Raw genomic sequence first — 16,521 nt, forward strand, 5'->3', positions numbered from 1 at the left:
TATTAAGGCTTAGAAAATATCTCTTACGACCGTAACTTTATGGTAATAGTGAGGTGCCAGTTCTGTGAGCCACTCTTGTTTAATAACGGTAATATCCTTCATAAACAATTTGGTAGTATGCAAAAGTTCACAAAATACAACCCATTGTGGCTGTTCTACGGTATACAATGCCGAAAGTGGATGAATCGAAAGCTCTGTGTCACTTCGTACCGTTTTGTAATTACGCTTCGCAATACGGGCTCGTATGGACGCCTGGCCGCTCACTGGTTTTGAGAAAACTGATTGAACTTGCAGCATGGCTATTATTAAGAATTTCCTCTGAGCATCCCATCTCGCCGGCGTTGTACAGCATTTTAGCCAACATCGGATTTATAGGCATTTCTGCTAGGAAATAACCAACCGGGGACGTTAAGTTTCCATCGGAGTCGAGTGCATCCAGAGCGAACAAAGTCTCCAGTGAAGCCAGCAGATTCTTAGCCGGTGGTGGTGAAGGAAACGTGAACCGCAAGATGTTATCAATTCCCAATGCTTTTAGAAATAAAACCGTGCTGCAGAGATCGGTTCGGCGCATTTCCGGTGGAGTATAATCGGGTAGTTTGTCCCACTCTTCTTCGGTATAGAGACGGTAGACTTTTCCGCTGCGAATCCTTCCGGCTCGGCCTGCTCGCTGTTCCGCGGCTGCTTTGCTAGTCGGTACTATTGCTGTTGCAGTTGAAAACTGTAGTAATCGACTCGCGACATTCGGTTTCATTCTTGTTCTGTGTGTCGCAACTACGTCGCACGTGGTGCGTTGTATAGCGCATCAATGTGCGATCACAGCGCACCACGTGCGACGTAGTTGCGACACACAGAACAAGAATAAAAGCGAATGTCGCGAGTCGATGATTACGGTTTTCAACTGCAACAGCAATATTACCAAACTGTTAGTGGTGCTCTGCAGGGTTGCCACATGCACAGATTATTCTGTGTTTAACAGATATTTGAAAGAAATCGCCTGTACAGAATCTGTATGCACAGAATACAGATTTTCGCCAAATTACGCAGATTTAACAGATTTTTGAGCTTTTACATGAGAGTGAAAGAGACGGAAATAGTCAGCAAAATGACTCTCTATCTCTTTCACTCTCATTGTTTTGCATTGGACAGATTTTTGCACATATATTTTTCCTCGCCGTACAGATTGTCAGATTTTTTCAACAAAAAACACAGAATTATATGTGGCATCCCTGGTGCTCTGGGCTGAATGCCAGTTCAACTTTACAAATCCGCTATCAATAACTGAAAGTAGTTGACATTAGAATTTCTTTACAGTTTCAAGCAAGCAGTTAAGTTACAAGCCGGCTTACCATAAACAATTCCTGGAAATGTCACTGATGTCTCCGCTATGTTTGTAGCTAAAATAACTTTCCGAACTCCCTTAGGGGCGTTGAAAAAAACTTTCAACTGATCCGTGTTGGATAGCGTTCCGTACATGGCAAGTATTATCAAGTCATCCTTCCCACTAGCCTCCTTATGCTCACGCAAAAGATCGAGTGCTTTTAACACTTCTTCCTGCCCCGTCAGGAACGCAAGAATGTCTCCCGGTTTCTCACTACGATGGATTTTCATTACCGTTTCCACTGTTCCCTTCACATAGTCTGGACGGACAAGGTTCTGAAAGTGTAGTCCAAAGTATTATATCTTTTTGAGCCTGACGAACAAAACCTTACCTTGCAAATAAAACACTTCGTAGGGATACATGCGACCTTCCACGGAAAGTATGACCGAGGTGTCCTCGTCTTTCTTTTTCTTCAAGTTGAAAAATTCCTGGAAGAGTTCCGCATCAACCGTAGCGGATGAAATGATGACCTTCAGGGCACTCCTTCTACGAATGATTTTCTTCAGCAACCCCTGCCACAGTATCGGTGAGAACACTTCTCTCGTGTGCTTCGTCCACGATAATGACGCTGTACTGCGTGAGCAACGGATCGGCCAGCATTTCCCGCAGTAGAATTCAATCGGTCATGTACTTAATGTGTAATGTTTCGAATGTTTAATTCGCACGATTATGAAAAAAATATTCTGAGCCAGTGCCTTCAGCAAATTATGGCCGCAAACCACTATAAAAGTTTGAATCCGTTTAGTTATGTTCCACTTCAGCTGATCTGCAAAATTAAACAATGTTTACATTGTTACACTCGAACAACAAACAATCATGGATGTTTCCATAGTAACTCCGTCAGGGCGAACACGACGCTCCTCCAATGAATGTCAAAAGATTGTGCCCACTTGTGCTCAATATCCGCCATTATCGCTCGTGGAAAGCTGGATATGCGTTATATGCTAGCGCCAGAAGTTAGCTGTTGTGATTTTAGTATAGAATTTCATGCGCCTTTAGCGACACCATCACTATAGTTTCCCAACTAATTTGACATAAGTTTTATCCAAGTAGGGACCTTTCGCTTGGATGTCTGTTCTCTGTGTTTATAGTAAGTACCCACAAATACCTTTTTCTTCTATACCTTTTTATATCTCATTGGGTAAAACTTACACGCACCTGGTCATCTGTTTTCCTGACTTAGAGTGACTATATACAGAGTGGCGACAAGTCATCCCAAATGTATGCAATGCACATCCCTGGTACGAACGTCATTCTCATACATTTTTCTTGAAGCCGTTTGAGCCAGGCTTGCTGGCTCGATTTTGACAGCATCTGTAAGAATTACGCAATCATAGGGTTTTATGATTCAGAAAATATGTTGCAGGATGTAGATAATGAACGATGTTCGTTTTTTTTGTGCTATCGGCAACATAAGATAGGAAAAATTCTGACTTTTTATAGTCGTATTTTTTACGATAAACAAAAAAAGGGAAACAACACGCTGCTTTCGTCATACTGCGCAGCATTAAATACAAACGTTGTCTCGTTTAAATTTTGTTTCAAAATTTGTTGTCTACCTCTATTATCACCACTATCGGAGGCGGCTTCAGCTGACAACTGTCGTGACAGGGATGTGATGCAATGCGGTTTTTCCAAGGTTTTTCTTTCTCTTTCCTGCATACGCGTTGGATAGGTCGTCTGCTCGATTGGAATGACACTGACAGATAATTCTCGCGTCACTTTTGATTTCGTCCAATGTAACAATTCCACCATATTGAGAAAAACGAGATCGAAGTTCTTCGAATTGAACTTTAAATTGTTTCAAAATGAAATAATTTTCAGTCATTCACTCAACGTGGTTGATGAATAATAACATTCAATATTTAACGGAGATTTTAAAAATCTAATTAAAACTAAGCAGTTTTGGTTTATTATGGAAAAAGTTACATTGGACTGTTTACCATCTCATGCTGTACTTTGGACGGTTTTATTTTTCCAGGCTCTTGCACATAAATTAAGCGAGATCACCGTAAAATACGTGCGTTGCCGTGCTACGCTATTTTCGAGGTTATTTTTCAATATTAGACCGCTTGTTTCACTTAAAATGCATAAATAATGCGAAAAATAACTTTCACTTGCTAAACGTCCAATGTACAGATTGGGTTTGTTTTGATTTTTTTTTTGCACTTTGGACATCAGATGAGAACGACCGAAGTAACAGTCAGTCATTCGTAATTCGAATGTGCACATTGGACATTTTGATAATGCTAATTTTTTCACCTCAAAATAATTCTATTTGGGCAGGTGTTTTTGTATAACATAGAGTTTAAAAAGAGCAATAATTTGTTGTGATAAACCGGATTTGTTTACAATTGTTACATTGGACGAAATGAAAAGTGACGCGAGAATTATCATTCCAATTTTGACATTGTCGCCACTCTGTATATAGTCACTCTATCCTGACTATATACATTCCGGATAGAGTGACTATATACAGAGTGGCGACAATGTCAAAATTGGAATGATAATTATCTGTCAGTGTCATTCCAATCGAGCAGACGACCTATCCAACGCGTATGCAGGAAAGAGAAAGAAAAACATTGGAAAAGCCGCATTGCATACATTTGGGATGACTTGTCGCCACTCTGTATATAGTCACTCTAATTCCGGATAACTGCGATTTTGTTTTTATTTCTGGTGGACATTCTAGTTTAGGCGACATCCATTTAGTACGTCACGCAAATTTTGACCAAAATCGACCCCCCCCCCCTTGTCACATTTCGTCACACATTCGTGACCTCCCCCCCTGAGAAAGTACGTCACGTCACGGCGACAAGCCCCCCCAACCAACTTTTTTATTTAGAGCTATCAAATGAATTTCAGCAAATAGAAAAAGGAAAATTTTCGAGCTTATAAGTCGGATTTTGAGGATCGCAGATGTGTCGTCGATTAATGTTTCGCGCATATCCACGCACTTTACATCCATCCACTCAAATTCGTCTGACCTATTTGATAGAATCAGGACTTCCTGCTGACGTCTTCAGCAACACGCCTTGGAAGAACTTTTCTGACGGATTTTGTCATTTTGTGTATTCATTCAATCGTGCAATCATTCAACACTACCTTAGATGCGAAATTTAATCCGCAAGTGGCATAAACTCCTTAAAACTTAAAGTGGCATAAATACCGAAAAACCTTAAAAGCAGCCGTGGAACTTCGGTATGAGTTTTTGTTCATCGACTGAGTTCAGCACAAATATCAAGGGAAAACATTGCCTTGGATCTCTGGTAGCATCCCGTAACCCTTCAGGAGTTTGTGCGACTGCTATTCAAAATGCTATTGCAAAAATCTTTTAGGCTGGACGGTACTAAAGCAGCTCTTCAGCGGTGTACTGCATATTCTGTAAAGTCTTAATGGAGAGTTCATACTACATAGAATAAATGAGTCCTGTTCACACATATATGTTAAAAAAGTTTTCATTCAAAAAATTTAACTATTTCTCGGGAAATTTTTCAAATGGCCTTATCTAACATTTGCATCGAACTGAGAAAATCAACATTGAAACTATTTACTCATCATTTTAAATCCTATTTAAAAATCCGGCAATTTTTATTTTAGTGGATACTGCCTAACGATACTTTTTACTATGGTTTTGCATTATTGTAGTAAGGATTCTAAGTATTTTTAAAAATAACTGAGTTTTGAACAAAAATAAGGTATACAACGCTTCGGTTCAGTAAAAAACACATACACCCGATCATAAGACATAATGACAGCTAGCGTGTTACTCTCCACTTGGCGTAACGCACGCTATAAACTAGTGCGTTACCTTACGTCAAAATGTTGTGTCAGATTGAAAACCGTTATGTTATATGCGTCAAAATCGTCAATATGTTTACATCGTTCAATGCAATCGAATGTTACTAACGTCGAATTGAACATAAGCATATTATGCTGCATTATAGGCTTTTACGTAAACAGTGTTGTGTTTTGGTTCGTTGTTCGTATCATTGTAAGTTAGAAAAACTCGAGGAAAAAGTAAAATAAAGCTATCAGAATAAAAACCACAAGTTCACACAAAATGACGGAAATGACTGTGGTGCATTTCTTTTTTCTTTAGTTACTTCGGCTGATATTATAAGAGCGTATGTCAAATGACAATTCGTTTCATACATTCGTCCCGAAGCGGTGCAAGTAAAAAATGTAACTGTAGGGATGTTCGGTCATATTGTCAAAATTGTTTAAACTTATTCAAGAGTCGATTTTCGTGAATCTAATCTAATAAGTGCTTTCATAACATGTTATATAGTAACATAGCATAAAAAAACCGTTTTTTGACATTTTGCGACTTAAGTCCCTTTGAAAAATTTCCCGAGATTTGTTTTATAATCCATCAGTACGTTGATTTTATAGAAGCCTTCAATAGTTGTATCTTAAAATGAAGGCTAAATATAATTTCCCGAATAAATTTTCCATTTGATTTTGTTTCATGTGACGTCACATAACTTTATACCCCCCTCCCCCCTATAAGCGTGACGTACTTTATGGATGCCCCCTTACCATTGCCTCCAACGGAAACTATATATTCGCTATGTGCGCGAAACGGTGCTGCCACCTTCCCAAGTTTGTTCTATTTGTGAAGTCTGTGCACAGGTTTGTTAAAGAGTGAAAAGGATAGACAAAACTTTGCACCAAATCTTCACAAACTTTCCATATGGCAGTTCCATGAGAGTACAAGAGATCGATTTGTGCTTACATAGCGAATTCCAGGGCTATGGTGTGCTTGCAGGGCTATGGTGTGCTTGTCAAACTCCATATATTCGATGCGTTACTAACATGCACCAAAAATTTGGCTCTTAGGGTTACCATTTTTTCCAAATTAGAGTGACCAAGAAATTTTTGCAATATTTTTATAAATTTTTTACTTTCAATTAAGGCGTTTTTTTAATTGGTTAGAAATTGAAATAACTGCGAAGAAAAAATTTGACTATAAAACTAAATCGCTTGTGAAACTTTAAGCTCGTTTTAATTAATTCACCCCATCGACATCTCTATAACGAGCTGCAGTGAACGTCAGCGACAGGATGTCCTGGGCTCAAAATTTGACAGCGGGCCCAAATCAGACTGCTGGCAGTTGAGTGAAACGCAGTGCTGATATGCTATCTTATTTTCGCACACACGAGATGTTGGCAGCGAAAACATGGTTGCCTGCCGATGGGGTGAATTAATTACAATAAAAATTCATTATGACAATTATCAATGACCTTCAAACAAAACAAGTTTGGTTAGCTTATTACGAGTAGACTGAATGCTTTTTACTATTGAGTATTTGTGTTTTTATGAAGCACGAACATTGGAAGAACTAGGATTGTTGTTTTTGAAATACTACTGCAAATACTAAATAGGAGAAATTTTTTATGGGGATGATGATTTCGATGCTAGGTACGAAATTTTCGCTTGACACCACCCCCCTGATATATTCGCTATGTGCGCGAAACGGTGCTGCCACCTTCCCAAGTTTGTTCTATTTGTGAAGTCTGTGCACAGGTTTGTTAAAGAGTGAAAAGGATAGACAAAACTTTGCACCAAATCTTCACAAACTTTCCATATGGCAGTTCCATGAGAGTACAAGAGATCGATTTGTGCTTACATAGCGAATTCCTCGAGAATCTCGACGGACAAAATGCGTTTGATAGTTTTAATGCTGGCGACAGTGGTGATACTACTGCACTGCTCTGTTCGGAACCCGGTCCATCAAATCCAGCTAAACGAGTATGCCCATTTTAATGTCTTATCTTGTATAATTAAATTATTAAATATTGCGTTCTTCGCACTCAATTGGACTGCACAGTTATAAAGTGCAATGTGAAACCTTCAAAACTGTGATGAAAAGTGTGCTACTGATAATATCGCTAGTAATCTTATATCGATAATACCATCAAACTTTATCGTCACGGAAAAGTATCGAAAATTGGAGGGTTTAAAATAAAATCTTCTTCTTGGCTTGTTATTATTTTAACATTTTTGTTCTATTTCTTACGTATTTTTGCTTATACTGTCATATTATCGTTATTAATTATTAACGATAAGAAAACTTTATCAATAATTGTTATAGATTTTGATCGGCATTTCCCATCATTACTGTTGGAGATAACAACCGTCTGGCAACTCTGCTTATTCGTGTATTGATACCTTTACACTATATGTATAACTTGAACTGTCAAATGTATTTCCTCACGTGTGTTAATTAAAACGTTTTTCGATTATTAAAATCCGTTTTCCCGGTTTCTCTGCGGCCATCCGAACCCCATTTCAGGTTGTGAGGCCCAGCAACGTTTTCGGTAAACGCGATTAATTAGTAATTTGCGGCATGGATGAAGAAAAATCGGAAAGATTGTTCCTGCCAGTGTTCGATGGTTCGAATTTCACTGCTTGGCGTTTTCGGATGCAGATACTCCTGGAAGAGCACGAGCTTTTGGAGTGCATCGAGTCGTATGCAGTAGATAACCTCGATTTACGGGAAAATCCGGACGATACCGTTGAGGTTAAAGCCCAGAAAACGGTAGCACGAGAGCGGAGGAATAAGAAAGATCGGAAGTGCAAATCCCTTCTGATTTCCCGAATTCATGATTCGCAGTTGGAGTACGTCCAAGATAAGCGGTATCCAAAAGACATTTGGGATACTCTCCACCGAGTGTTTCAGCGAAATAGTGTAGCAAGCCGTTTATATCTTAAGAAACAGTTGATTGCGCTCGAGTTTGACGGTGAGTCATTGCAAAATCATTTTCTAAAGTTCGATAAACTTGTGCGGGAGTTTCGATCCACCGGTGCGGTACTGGATGAACTGGACACTGTATGTCATTTGTTACTCTCGTTGGGTACACATTACTCGGGAGTAGTGACAGTTTTGGAAACGGTTCCTGATCAAAATTTAACGCTAGAGATAGCTAAAGTTCGGCTGCTGGATGCTGAAACGAAACAGAGAGGTATCGAATTGTGCACCCCGAGCAGCAGTGGAACGGCTGCTTTTTCCGGATCAAAGCAACAACAGAAAAAGAAGAAAGTAAAGTGTTTCGGTTGTAAACAACAAGGGCATAAGTTGTCCGTGTGTCCGATGAAGAACAGCAACAATAACAAAACAAGATCGAAGGCAAATATCGCGCAAAAAGGCGGTGTGTGTTTTGTTGGGGTAAACCGAAGTATTACGTGCGATAAACATCGAGTGAACTGGTTTATTGATTCTGGTTGTTCGGATCACCTCGTAAACGACAGATCACTGTTCGATGATTTAGAAATGCTAGCGAAACCTATTCGGATTGCCATCGCGAAGAACGGCGAGTCAATAGTGGCAGAGTATTCAGGAACGGTAAAAGTTACATCGAAAGTGTATGGTAACGATATCGAGTGTACTGTTAACGTTTTGTATGTACCCGAGTTACGCTGCAACTTGTTTTCAGTGATGAGAATTGACGATGCGGGCATGACGGTTACGTACGAAGACGGGCAAGTGAAAATAAGTCGCGGATCGGAAGTCGTCGCGTGTGGATCACGAGCCGGAAGGCTTTATCGGTTGGATTTTTTCACTGATCGGAGCAGTAACAGTAAATCGATGTTAACGTGTGGACGTGTACCGAAAAGTCTCGAGCTGTGGCACCGTCGGTTTGGCCACCTCAACGCAGGAGCTCTCGAGAAGCTTGTTCGTGATTCGATGGTAATCGGACTAAAGACGGACAAATTCGAAAAAGATAGTGATATGATATGCGAGTCGTGCGTGATCGGTAAACAGACGCGGAAGCCGTTCGAGATCCGTAAGGAAAAGCGATCGTCGCGTGTTATCGAGCTAATTCACACTGATGTGTGCGGTCCTGTAACGCCGGTTGGACTAGGAGGCGTGAAATATTTCGTCACCTTTATCGACGATTGGAGTCACTTCACGATGGTGTTCCTGATTCAATCGAAGGACGAAGTTTTCGAATGCTTTCAGCAGTATGAAGCTTTGGTAACGGCTAAATTTAATCAGAAGATTTCCCGCTTACGATGCGACAACGGCGGTGAGTATAAAGGCAAATATTTTGAAAAATATTGTAAGCAGCAGGGGATACAGGTGGAATGGACGGTTCCGCATACCCCCGAGCAGAATGGGGTCAGTGAGCGGATGAACCGTACCCTAGTAGAGAAGGCCCGTTCTATGCTGGCCGATTCTGGAATACATAAGCGTTTCTGGGGTCAGGCGGTCCAGACTGCGGCGTACCTGCTGAATCGTAGTCCGTCAAGTGCAGTAGATAAAAATAAAACACCGTTCGAGTTGTGGGAAAACAGTAAGCCGAATGTTGGTAAATTGCGAGCGTTTGGATGTCCCGTGTTCGTTCACGTGCCGAACGTGCAGCGAAAGAAGCTGGATGCAAAAGCATCGGAGGGAATCTTCCTAGGATACGCTTACAATGGATATCGCATTTGGGATCCGAAACATAAGCGGATTGTTCATGCTCGCGATGTGGACTTTTTGGAGTTTGAACGAGTTGGTCAAGAGAAGAAGGCTTCAACTCGAGACATCTTCGTTGAACCTCCTGTCGTTGATGATTCGACTGAACGTGAGGTAGAAGTGTGAGAAGAAGAGACTCTTGCCGAAAATGCTGCGGATGATGCTTTATCCGAGGAGTATAACAGTCTCACTGACGAGGACGATACAGAAACTGATTCTGAATCAGGTCAGGCGCGACCTGTACGAAAGCGGAATGTTCCTGCATGGCACAAGGATTTCGACGTTGAGTATGCTGCGTACGCTCTAAATGCTACGAGTTACGTCGAGGACTTACCGACTTCTTTGGCAGAAGCTCGGAAGCGAAGTGATTGTGACAAGCGGGAGGCGGCAGTCAATGAGGAGATGGAGTCGTTAATGAAAAACCAGACCTGGAAATTGACAAAGCTGCCAAATGATCGTTCAGTGATAACGAGCAAGTGGGTCTTCAAGATTAAACGAGGTATTGATGGGGAACCAGATCGCTACAAAGCACGTTTGGTGGCGAGAGGCTTCAGCCAAAAATATGGATTCGATTACAGTGAGACCTACTCTCCGGTTGTTAAACTAGATACGCTGCGTATGGTTTTCGCCCTGGCTTGTCGCGAAAAGATGGTTGTCCATCAAATGGACGTGAAGACGGCCTTCTTGAATGGGTCGTTAACAGAGGAAATCTACATGAAACAACCCGAAGGTTTTGAACGTGGTAACGGACTAGTGTGCCGTTTACAAAAGTCCCTGTATGGACTGAAGCAGGCTTCGCGCGCGTGGAACGAGTGTTTTCATAGCTTTGTGGTCGATCGTTTGGGGTTCAAGCGAAGTGAGAACGATCAGTGTTTGTACACGCGTAAGTCTGGAAGTGGTTCCGTTATAATCGTGCTCTACGTGGATGACGTCGTTGTTGTGGGTTCGTCGTTGAATATTGTAACTGCAGTGAAGGGTAGTCTATCAAAAGAGTTTGAGATGACTGATCTGGGAGCCATTAAGTGCTTTCTCGGCATGCGCGTTGATTACGATATGAAAGAAGGCGAAATGCGAATCAGCCAACAACAATATCTTGAAAATGTTCTCCGTCGATTCAGGATGGATGATTGCAAGCCGATTGCGACCCCAATAGAAAATCGCTTGAAGTTGACAAAAGGAGAAGAAAAAGATCGCACTAAGGAACCGTATCGTGAGTTAGTAGGATGCCTAACATATGCATCTTTAACTACCAGACCAGATCTTGCTGCAGCTGTGAATTTCTTTAGCCAATATCAGAGCTGTCCCACTGACGTTCACTGGGTGCACCTGAACAGAGTGCTGCGATACATAAGGGGAACTCTGAATTATGGATTGATCTACAAGGGCGACAAAGCGATTCGAGACATCGAAATATTTTCTGATGCTGATTGGGCTAACGATCCGTGCGACAGGCGATCGGTTAGTGGATGTATCTTCAAGACTTTTGGATGTCTAGTGAGCTGGATTACACGAAAACAGCAAACTGTGTCGTTGTCATCAACCGAAGCGGAGCTTTCTGCGCTGTGCACGGCTGCGTGCCACGAGATGTGGATGGTTAGACTGCTGGGAGATTTGGGTATTTGTGTAAGTGAGCCAGTAAGATTCTATGAAGATAATCAGTCGTCGATGCGGATTGCTGAGGAATCCAAGGATTTTGGTCGATTGAAGCATGTAGATGTGAAGTTTCATTTCGTGCGAGATCTGATTCGTTTGGGAAAGATTGAGCTGAGTTACGTGCCCTCGGCTGATCAACATGCAGACATGATGACAAAAGGTCTTCCGGTAGCAGCTTTTCGGCGTCATCTGGCGAGCATTGGTCTCGCAGTTTGCAGCGGTTGAGCAGGGGTGTTGGAGATAACAACCGTCTGGCAACTCTGCTTATTCGTATATTGATACCTTTACACTATATGTACAACTTGAACTGTCAAATGTATTTCCTCACGTGTGTTAATTAAAACGTTTTTCGATTATTAAAATCCGTTTTCCCGGTTTCTCTGCGGCCATCCGAACCCCATTTCAATTACAACTCTCCCATCTGAACTGACATTTGATTTAGCACTTTAGCAGTGGCGCCAGTACCAGTTGTAGGAAAAGCAAATAGTATTTAATTTTTCATTTATTTCATACTAGCTGACCCGACAAACTTCGTATTGCCACAAATTAACCTGTGTTGTACATAAATCATGAATCTCGGATGATCTTTGTCACTATCTCGAGTTTTGCAAGCCCCCCAGTGGGCGGCGCTTCCGACGGCGGGTCACCGGCAACACTCGCGACCGGCTCGTCCTGAATGATCTAGTGTTACTATAGATAGTTTTTGTGGTCTTGTTATTGATTATTGTTTTATGGAAGAGTCTCGAATTTCTCGAGTTGGATTAGTTTTTGAGTTTCGCAAAAATTTCTGTTTTATTTGTATGAGAGTCCATATCCCCCTACCACAGGGGTGAGAGGTCTCTAACTATCATAAAATAAATTCAAGACTCAAAAATCTCCTACATGCTAAATTTGGTTCCATTTGCTTGATTAGTACTCAAATTATAAGGAAATTTGTATTTCATTTGTATGGGAGCCCACCCTCTTAAAAGGGAAAGGGGTCGTAATACACCACAGAAAAAAAATTCTGCCATCTAAAACTCTCACATGCCAAATTTGGTTCCATTTGCTTGATTAGTTCTAAAGTTATGAGCAAATTTGTATTTCGTTTGAATGCCCCCCCCCCTCCTAAAAAGGTAAGAAGTCCTAATTCATAATGGGAACAATGGTTGCCTCCAAAAACACCCACATGCCAAATATGGTTCTATTTGCTTGATTAGTTCTCGAATTATGAGGAAATTTGTATTTCATTTGTGTAGAAGCCCCCCCTCTTGAAGTGTGGAAGGATCCTAATTCACCGTAGAAAATATTTTTGCCTCTAAAAACCTCCACATGCCGAATTTGGTTCTATTTGCTTGATTAGTTCTCGAGTTATGGGGAAATTTGTATTTCATTTGTATTGGAGCCCCCCTCCTAATGTGGGAAGAGGTCCTAATTCATCACAGAAAAAATTCTTGCCTCCAAAAACACCTACACGCCAAATTTGGTTCCATTTGCTGGATTAGTTCTCGAGTTATGAGGAAATTTGTATTTCGTTTGTATAGGACCCCCCCTCCTAAAGTGGGGAGGGGTCCCAATTCATCATTGAAAAAAAAATTGTCTCCAAAAACACACATATGCCAAATTTGGTTCAATTCGCTTGATTAGTTCTCGAGTTATGAGGAAATTTGTATTTCATTTGTACAGGAGCCCCTCCTCTTAAAGTGGGGAGGGGTCCTAATTCACCATAGAAAATTTTCTTGCTCTCGAAAACCTTCACATGCCAAATTTGGTTGCATTTGCTTGATTAGTTCTCGAGTTATGAGGAAATTTGTATGGAAGCCCCCCCTCTTAAAGGGGAGAGGAGTTATAATTCCTCTTATAAAGAGGGGAGGGGTCTCAATTCACCATAGAATAAATTCTTGTCACCAAAATAAACACCCACATGCCAAATGTTGTTCTATTTGCTTGATTAGTTCTCGAGTTAGGAGGAAACTTGTATTTCATTTGTACAGGAGCCCCCCCCTCTTAGAGTGGGGAGGGGTCCTAATTCACCGTAGAAAATTTTCCTGCCCTCGAAAACCTTCACATGCCAAAGTTGGTTCCATTTGCTTGATTAGTTCTCGAGTTATGAGGAAATTTGTATGGAAGCCCCCCCTCTTAAAGGGGAGAGGAGTTACAATTCCCCTTATAAAGAGGGAGGGGTCTCAATTTACCATAGAATAAATTCTTGTCACCGAAAACACCCACATGCCAAATTTGGTTCTATTTGCTTGATTAGTTCTGGAGTTATGAGGAAATTTGTATTTCATTTGTATAGGAGCCCCCCCTCCTAAAGTGGGCAGAGGTTCTTATTCATCATAGAAAAAATTCTTGCCTCCAAAAACACCTACATGCCAAATTTGGTTCCATTTGCTGGATTAGCTCTCGAGTTATAAGGAAATTTGTATTTCGTTTGTATAGGAGCCCCCCCCCACTTAAAGTGGGGAGGGGTCCCAATTCATCATAGAAAAAAATTTTGTCTCCAAAAACACACACATGCCAAATTTGGTTCAATTTGCTTGATTAGTTCTCGAGTTATGAGGAAATTGGTATTTCATTTGTACAGGAGCCCCCCCTCTTAAAGTGAGGAGGGGTCCTAATTCAACATAGAAAATTTTCTTGCCCTCGAAAACTTTCACATGCCAAATTTGGTTCCATTTGCTTGATTAGTTCTCGAGTTATGAGGAAATTTGTATGGAAACCCCCCCTCTTAAAGGGGAGAGGAGTTATAATTCCCCTTATAAAGAGGGGAGGGGTCTCAAATTACCCTAGAATAAATTCTTGTCACCGAAAACACCCACATGCCAAATTTGGTTCTATTTGCTTGATTAGTTCTCGAGTTATGCAGAAATTTGTGTTTCATTTGTATGGGAGCCCCCCCCCTCTTAGTGGGGGGAGGGGTCTCTAACCATCACTAAAACCTTTCCTGGCCCCAAAAACCTCTACGTGCAAATTTTCACGCCGATTGGTTCAGTAGTTTTTGATTCTATAAGGAACACAGGACAGACAGACAGACAGACAGACAGACAGACAGACAGACAGACAGACAGACAGACAGACAGACAGACAGACAGACAGACAGACAGACAGACAGACAGACAGACAGACAGACAGACAGACAGACAGACAGACAGACAGACAGACAGACAGACAGACAGACAGACAGACAGACAGACAGACAGACAGACAGACAGACAGACAGACAGACAGACAGACAGACAGACAGACAGACAGACAGACAGACAGACAGACAGACAGACAGACAGACAGACAGACAGACAGACAGACAGACAGACAGACAGACAGACAGACAGACAGACAGACAGACAGACAGACAGACAGACAGACAGACAGACAGACAGACAGACAGACAGACAGACAGACAGACAGACAGACAGACAGACAGACAGACAGACAGACAGACAGACAGACAGACAGACAGACAGACAGACAGACAGACAGACAGACAGACAGACAGACAGACAGACAGACAGACAGACAGACAGACAGACAGACAGACAGACAGACAGACAGACAGACAGACAGACAGACAGACAGACAGACAGACAGACAGACAGACAGACAGACAGACAGACAGACAGACAGACAGACAGACAGACAGACAGACAGACAGACAGACAGACAGACAGACAGACAGACAGACAGACAGACAGACAGACAGACAGACAGACAGACAGACAGACAGACAGACAGACAGACAGACAGACAGACAGACAGACAGACAGACAGACAGACAGACAGACAGACAGACAGACAGACAGACAGACAGACAGACAGACAGACAGACAGACAGACAGACAGACAGACAGACAGACAGACAGACAGACAGACAGACAGACAGACAGACAGACAGACAGACAGACAGACAGACAGACAGACAGACAGACAGACAGACAGACAGACAGACAGACAGACAGACAGACAGACAGACAGACAGACAGACAGACAGACAGACAGACAGACAGACAGACAGACAGACAGACAGACAGACAGACAGACAGACAGACAGACAGACAGACAGACAGACAGACAGACAGACAGACAGACAGACAGACAGACAGACAGACAGACAGACAGACAGACAGACAGACAGACAGACAGACAGACAGACAGACAGACAGACAGACAGACAGACAGACAGACAGACAGACAGACAGACAGACAGACAGACAGACAGACAGACAGACAGACAGACAGACAGACAGACAGACAGACAGACAGACAGACAGACAGACAGACAGACAGACAGACAGACAGACAGACAGACAGACAGACAGACAGACAGACAGACAGACAGACAGACAGACAGACAGACAGACAGACAGACAGACAGACAGACAGACAGACAGACAGACAGACAGACAGACAGACAGACAGACAGACAGACAGACAGACAGACAGACAGACAGACAGACAGACAGACAGACAGACAGACAGACAGACAGACAGACAGACAGACAGACAGACAGACAGACAGACAGACAGACAGACAGACAGACAGACAGACAGACAGACAGACAGACAGACAGACAGACAGACAGACAGACAGACAGACAGACAGACAGACAGACAGACAGACAGACAGACAGACAGACAGACAGACAGACAGACAGACAGACAGACAGACAGACAGACAGACAGACAGACAGACAGACAGACAGACAGACAGACAGACAGACAGACAGACAGACAGACAGACAGACAGACAGACAGACAGACAGACAGACAGACAGACAGACAGACAGACAGACAGACAGACAGACAGACAGACAGACAGACAGACAGACAGACAGACAGACAGACAGACAGACAGACAGACAGACAGACAGACAGACAGACAGACAGACAGACAGACAGACAGACAGACAGACAGACAGACAGACAGACAGACAGACAGACAGACAGACAGACAGACAGACAGACAGACAGACAGACAGACAGACAGACAGACAGACAGACAGACAGACAGACAGACAGACAGACAGACAGACAGACAGACAGACAG

General features: G+C 42.3%; 1 pseudogene; it reads right to left on the reverse strand.

Annotated features, from left to right (window-relative positions):
- Nucleotides 1-9: 9 nt before the first annotated feature.
- On the reverse strand, nucleotides 10-5,587 carry LOC128745867 (probable ATP-dependent RNA helicase DHX35; annotated as a pseudogene).
- Nucleotides 5,588-16,521: the final 10,934 nt, after the last annotated feature.

Source organism: Sabethes cyaneus, chromosome 1, assembly GCF_943734655.1.
Source record: "Sabethes cyaneus chromosome 1, idSabCyanKW18_F2, whole genome shotgun sequence".
Lineage (NCBI taxonomy): Eukaryota > Metazoa > Arthropoda > Insecta > Diptera > Culicidae > Sabethes > Sabethes cyaneus.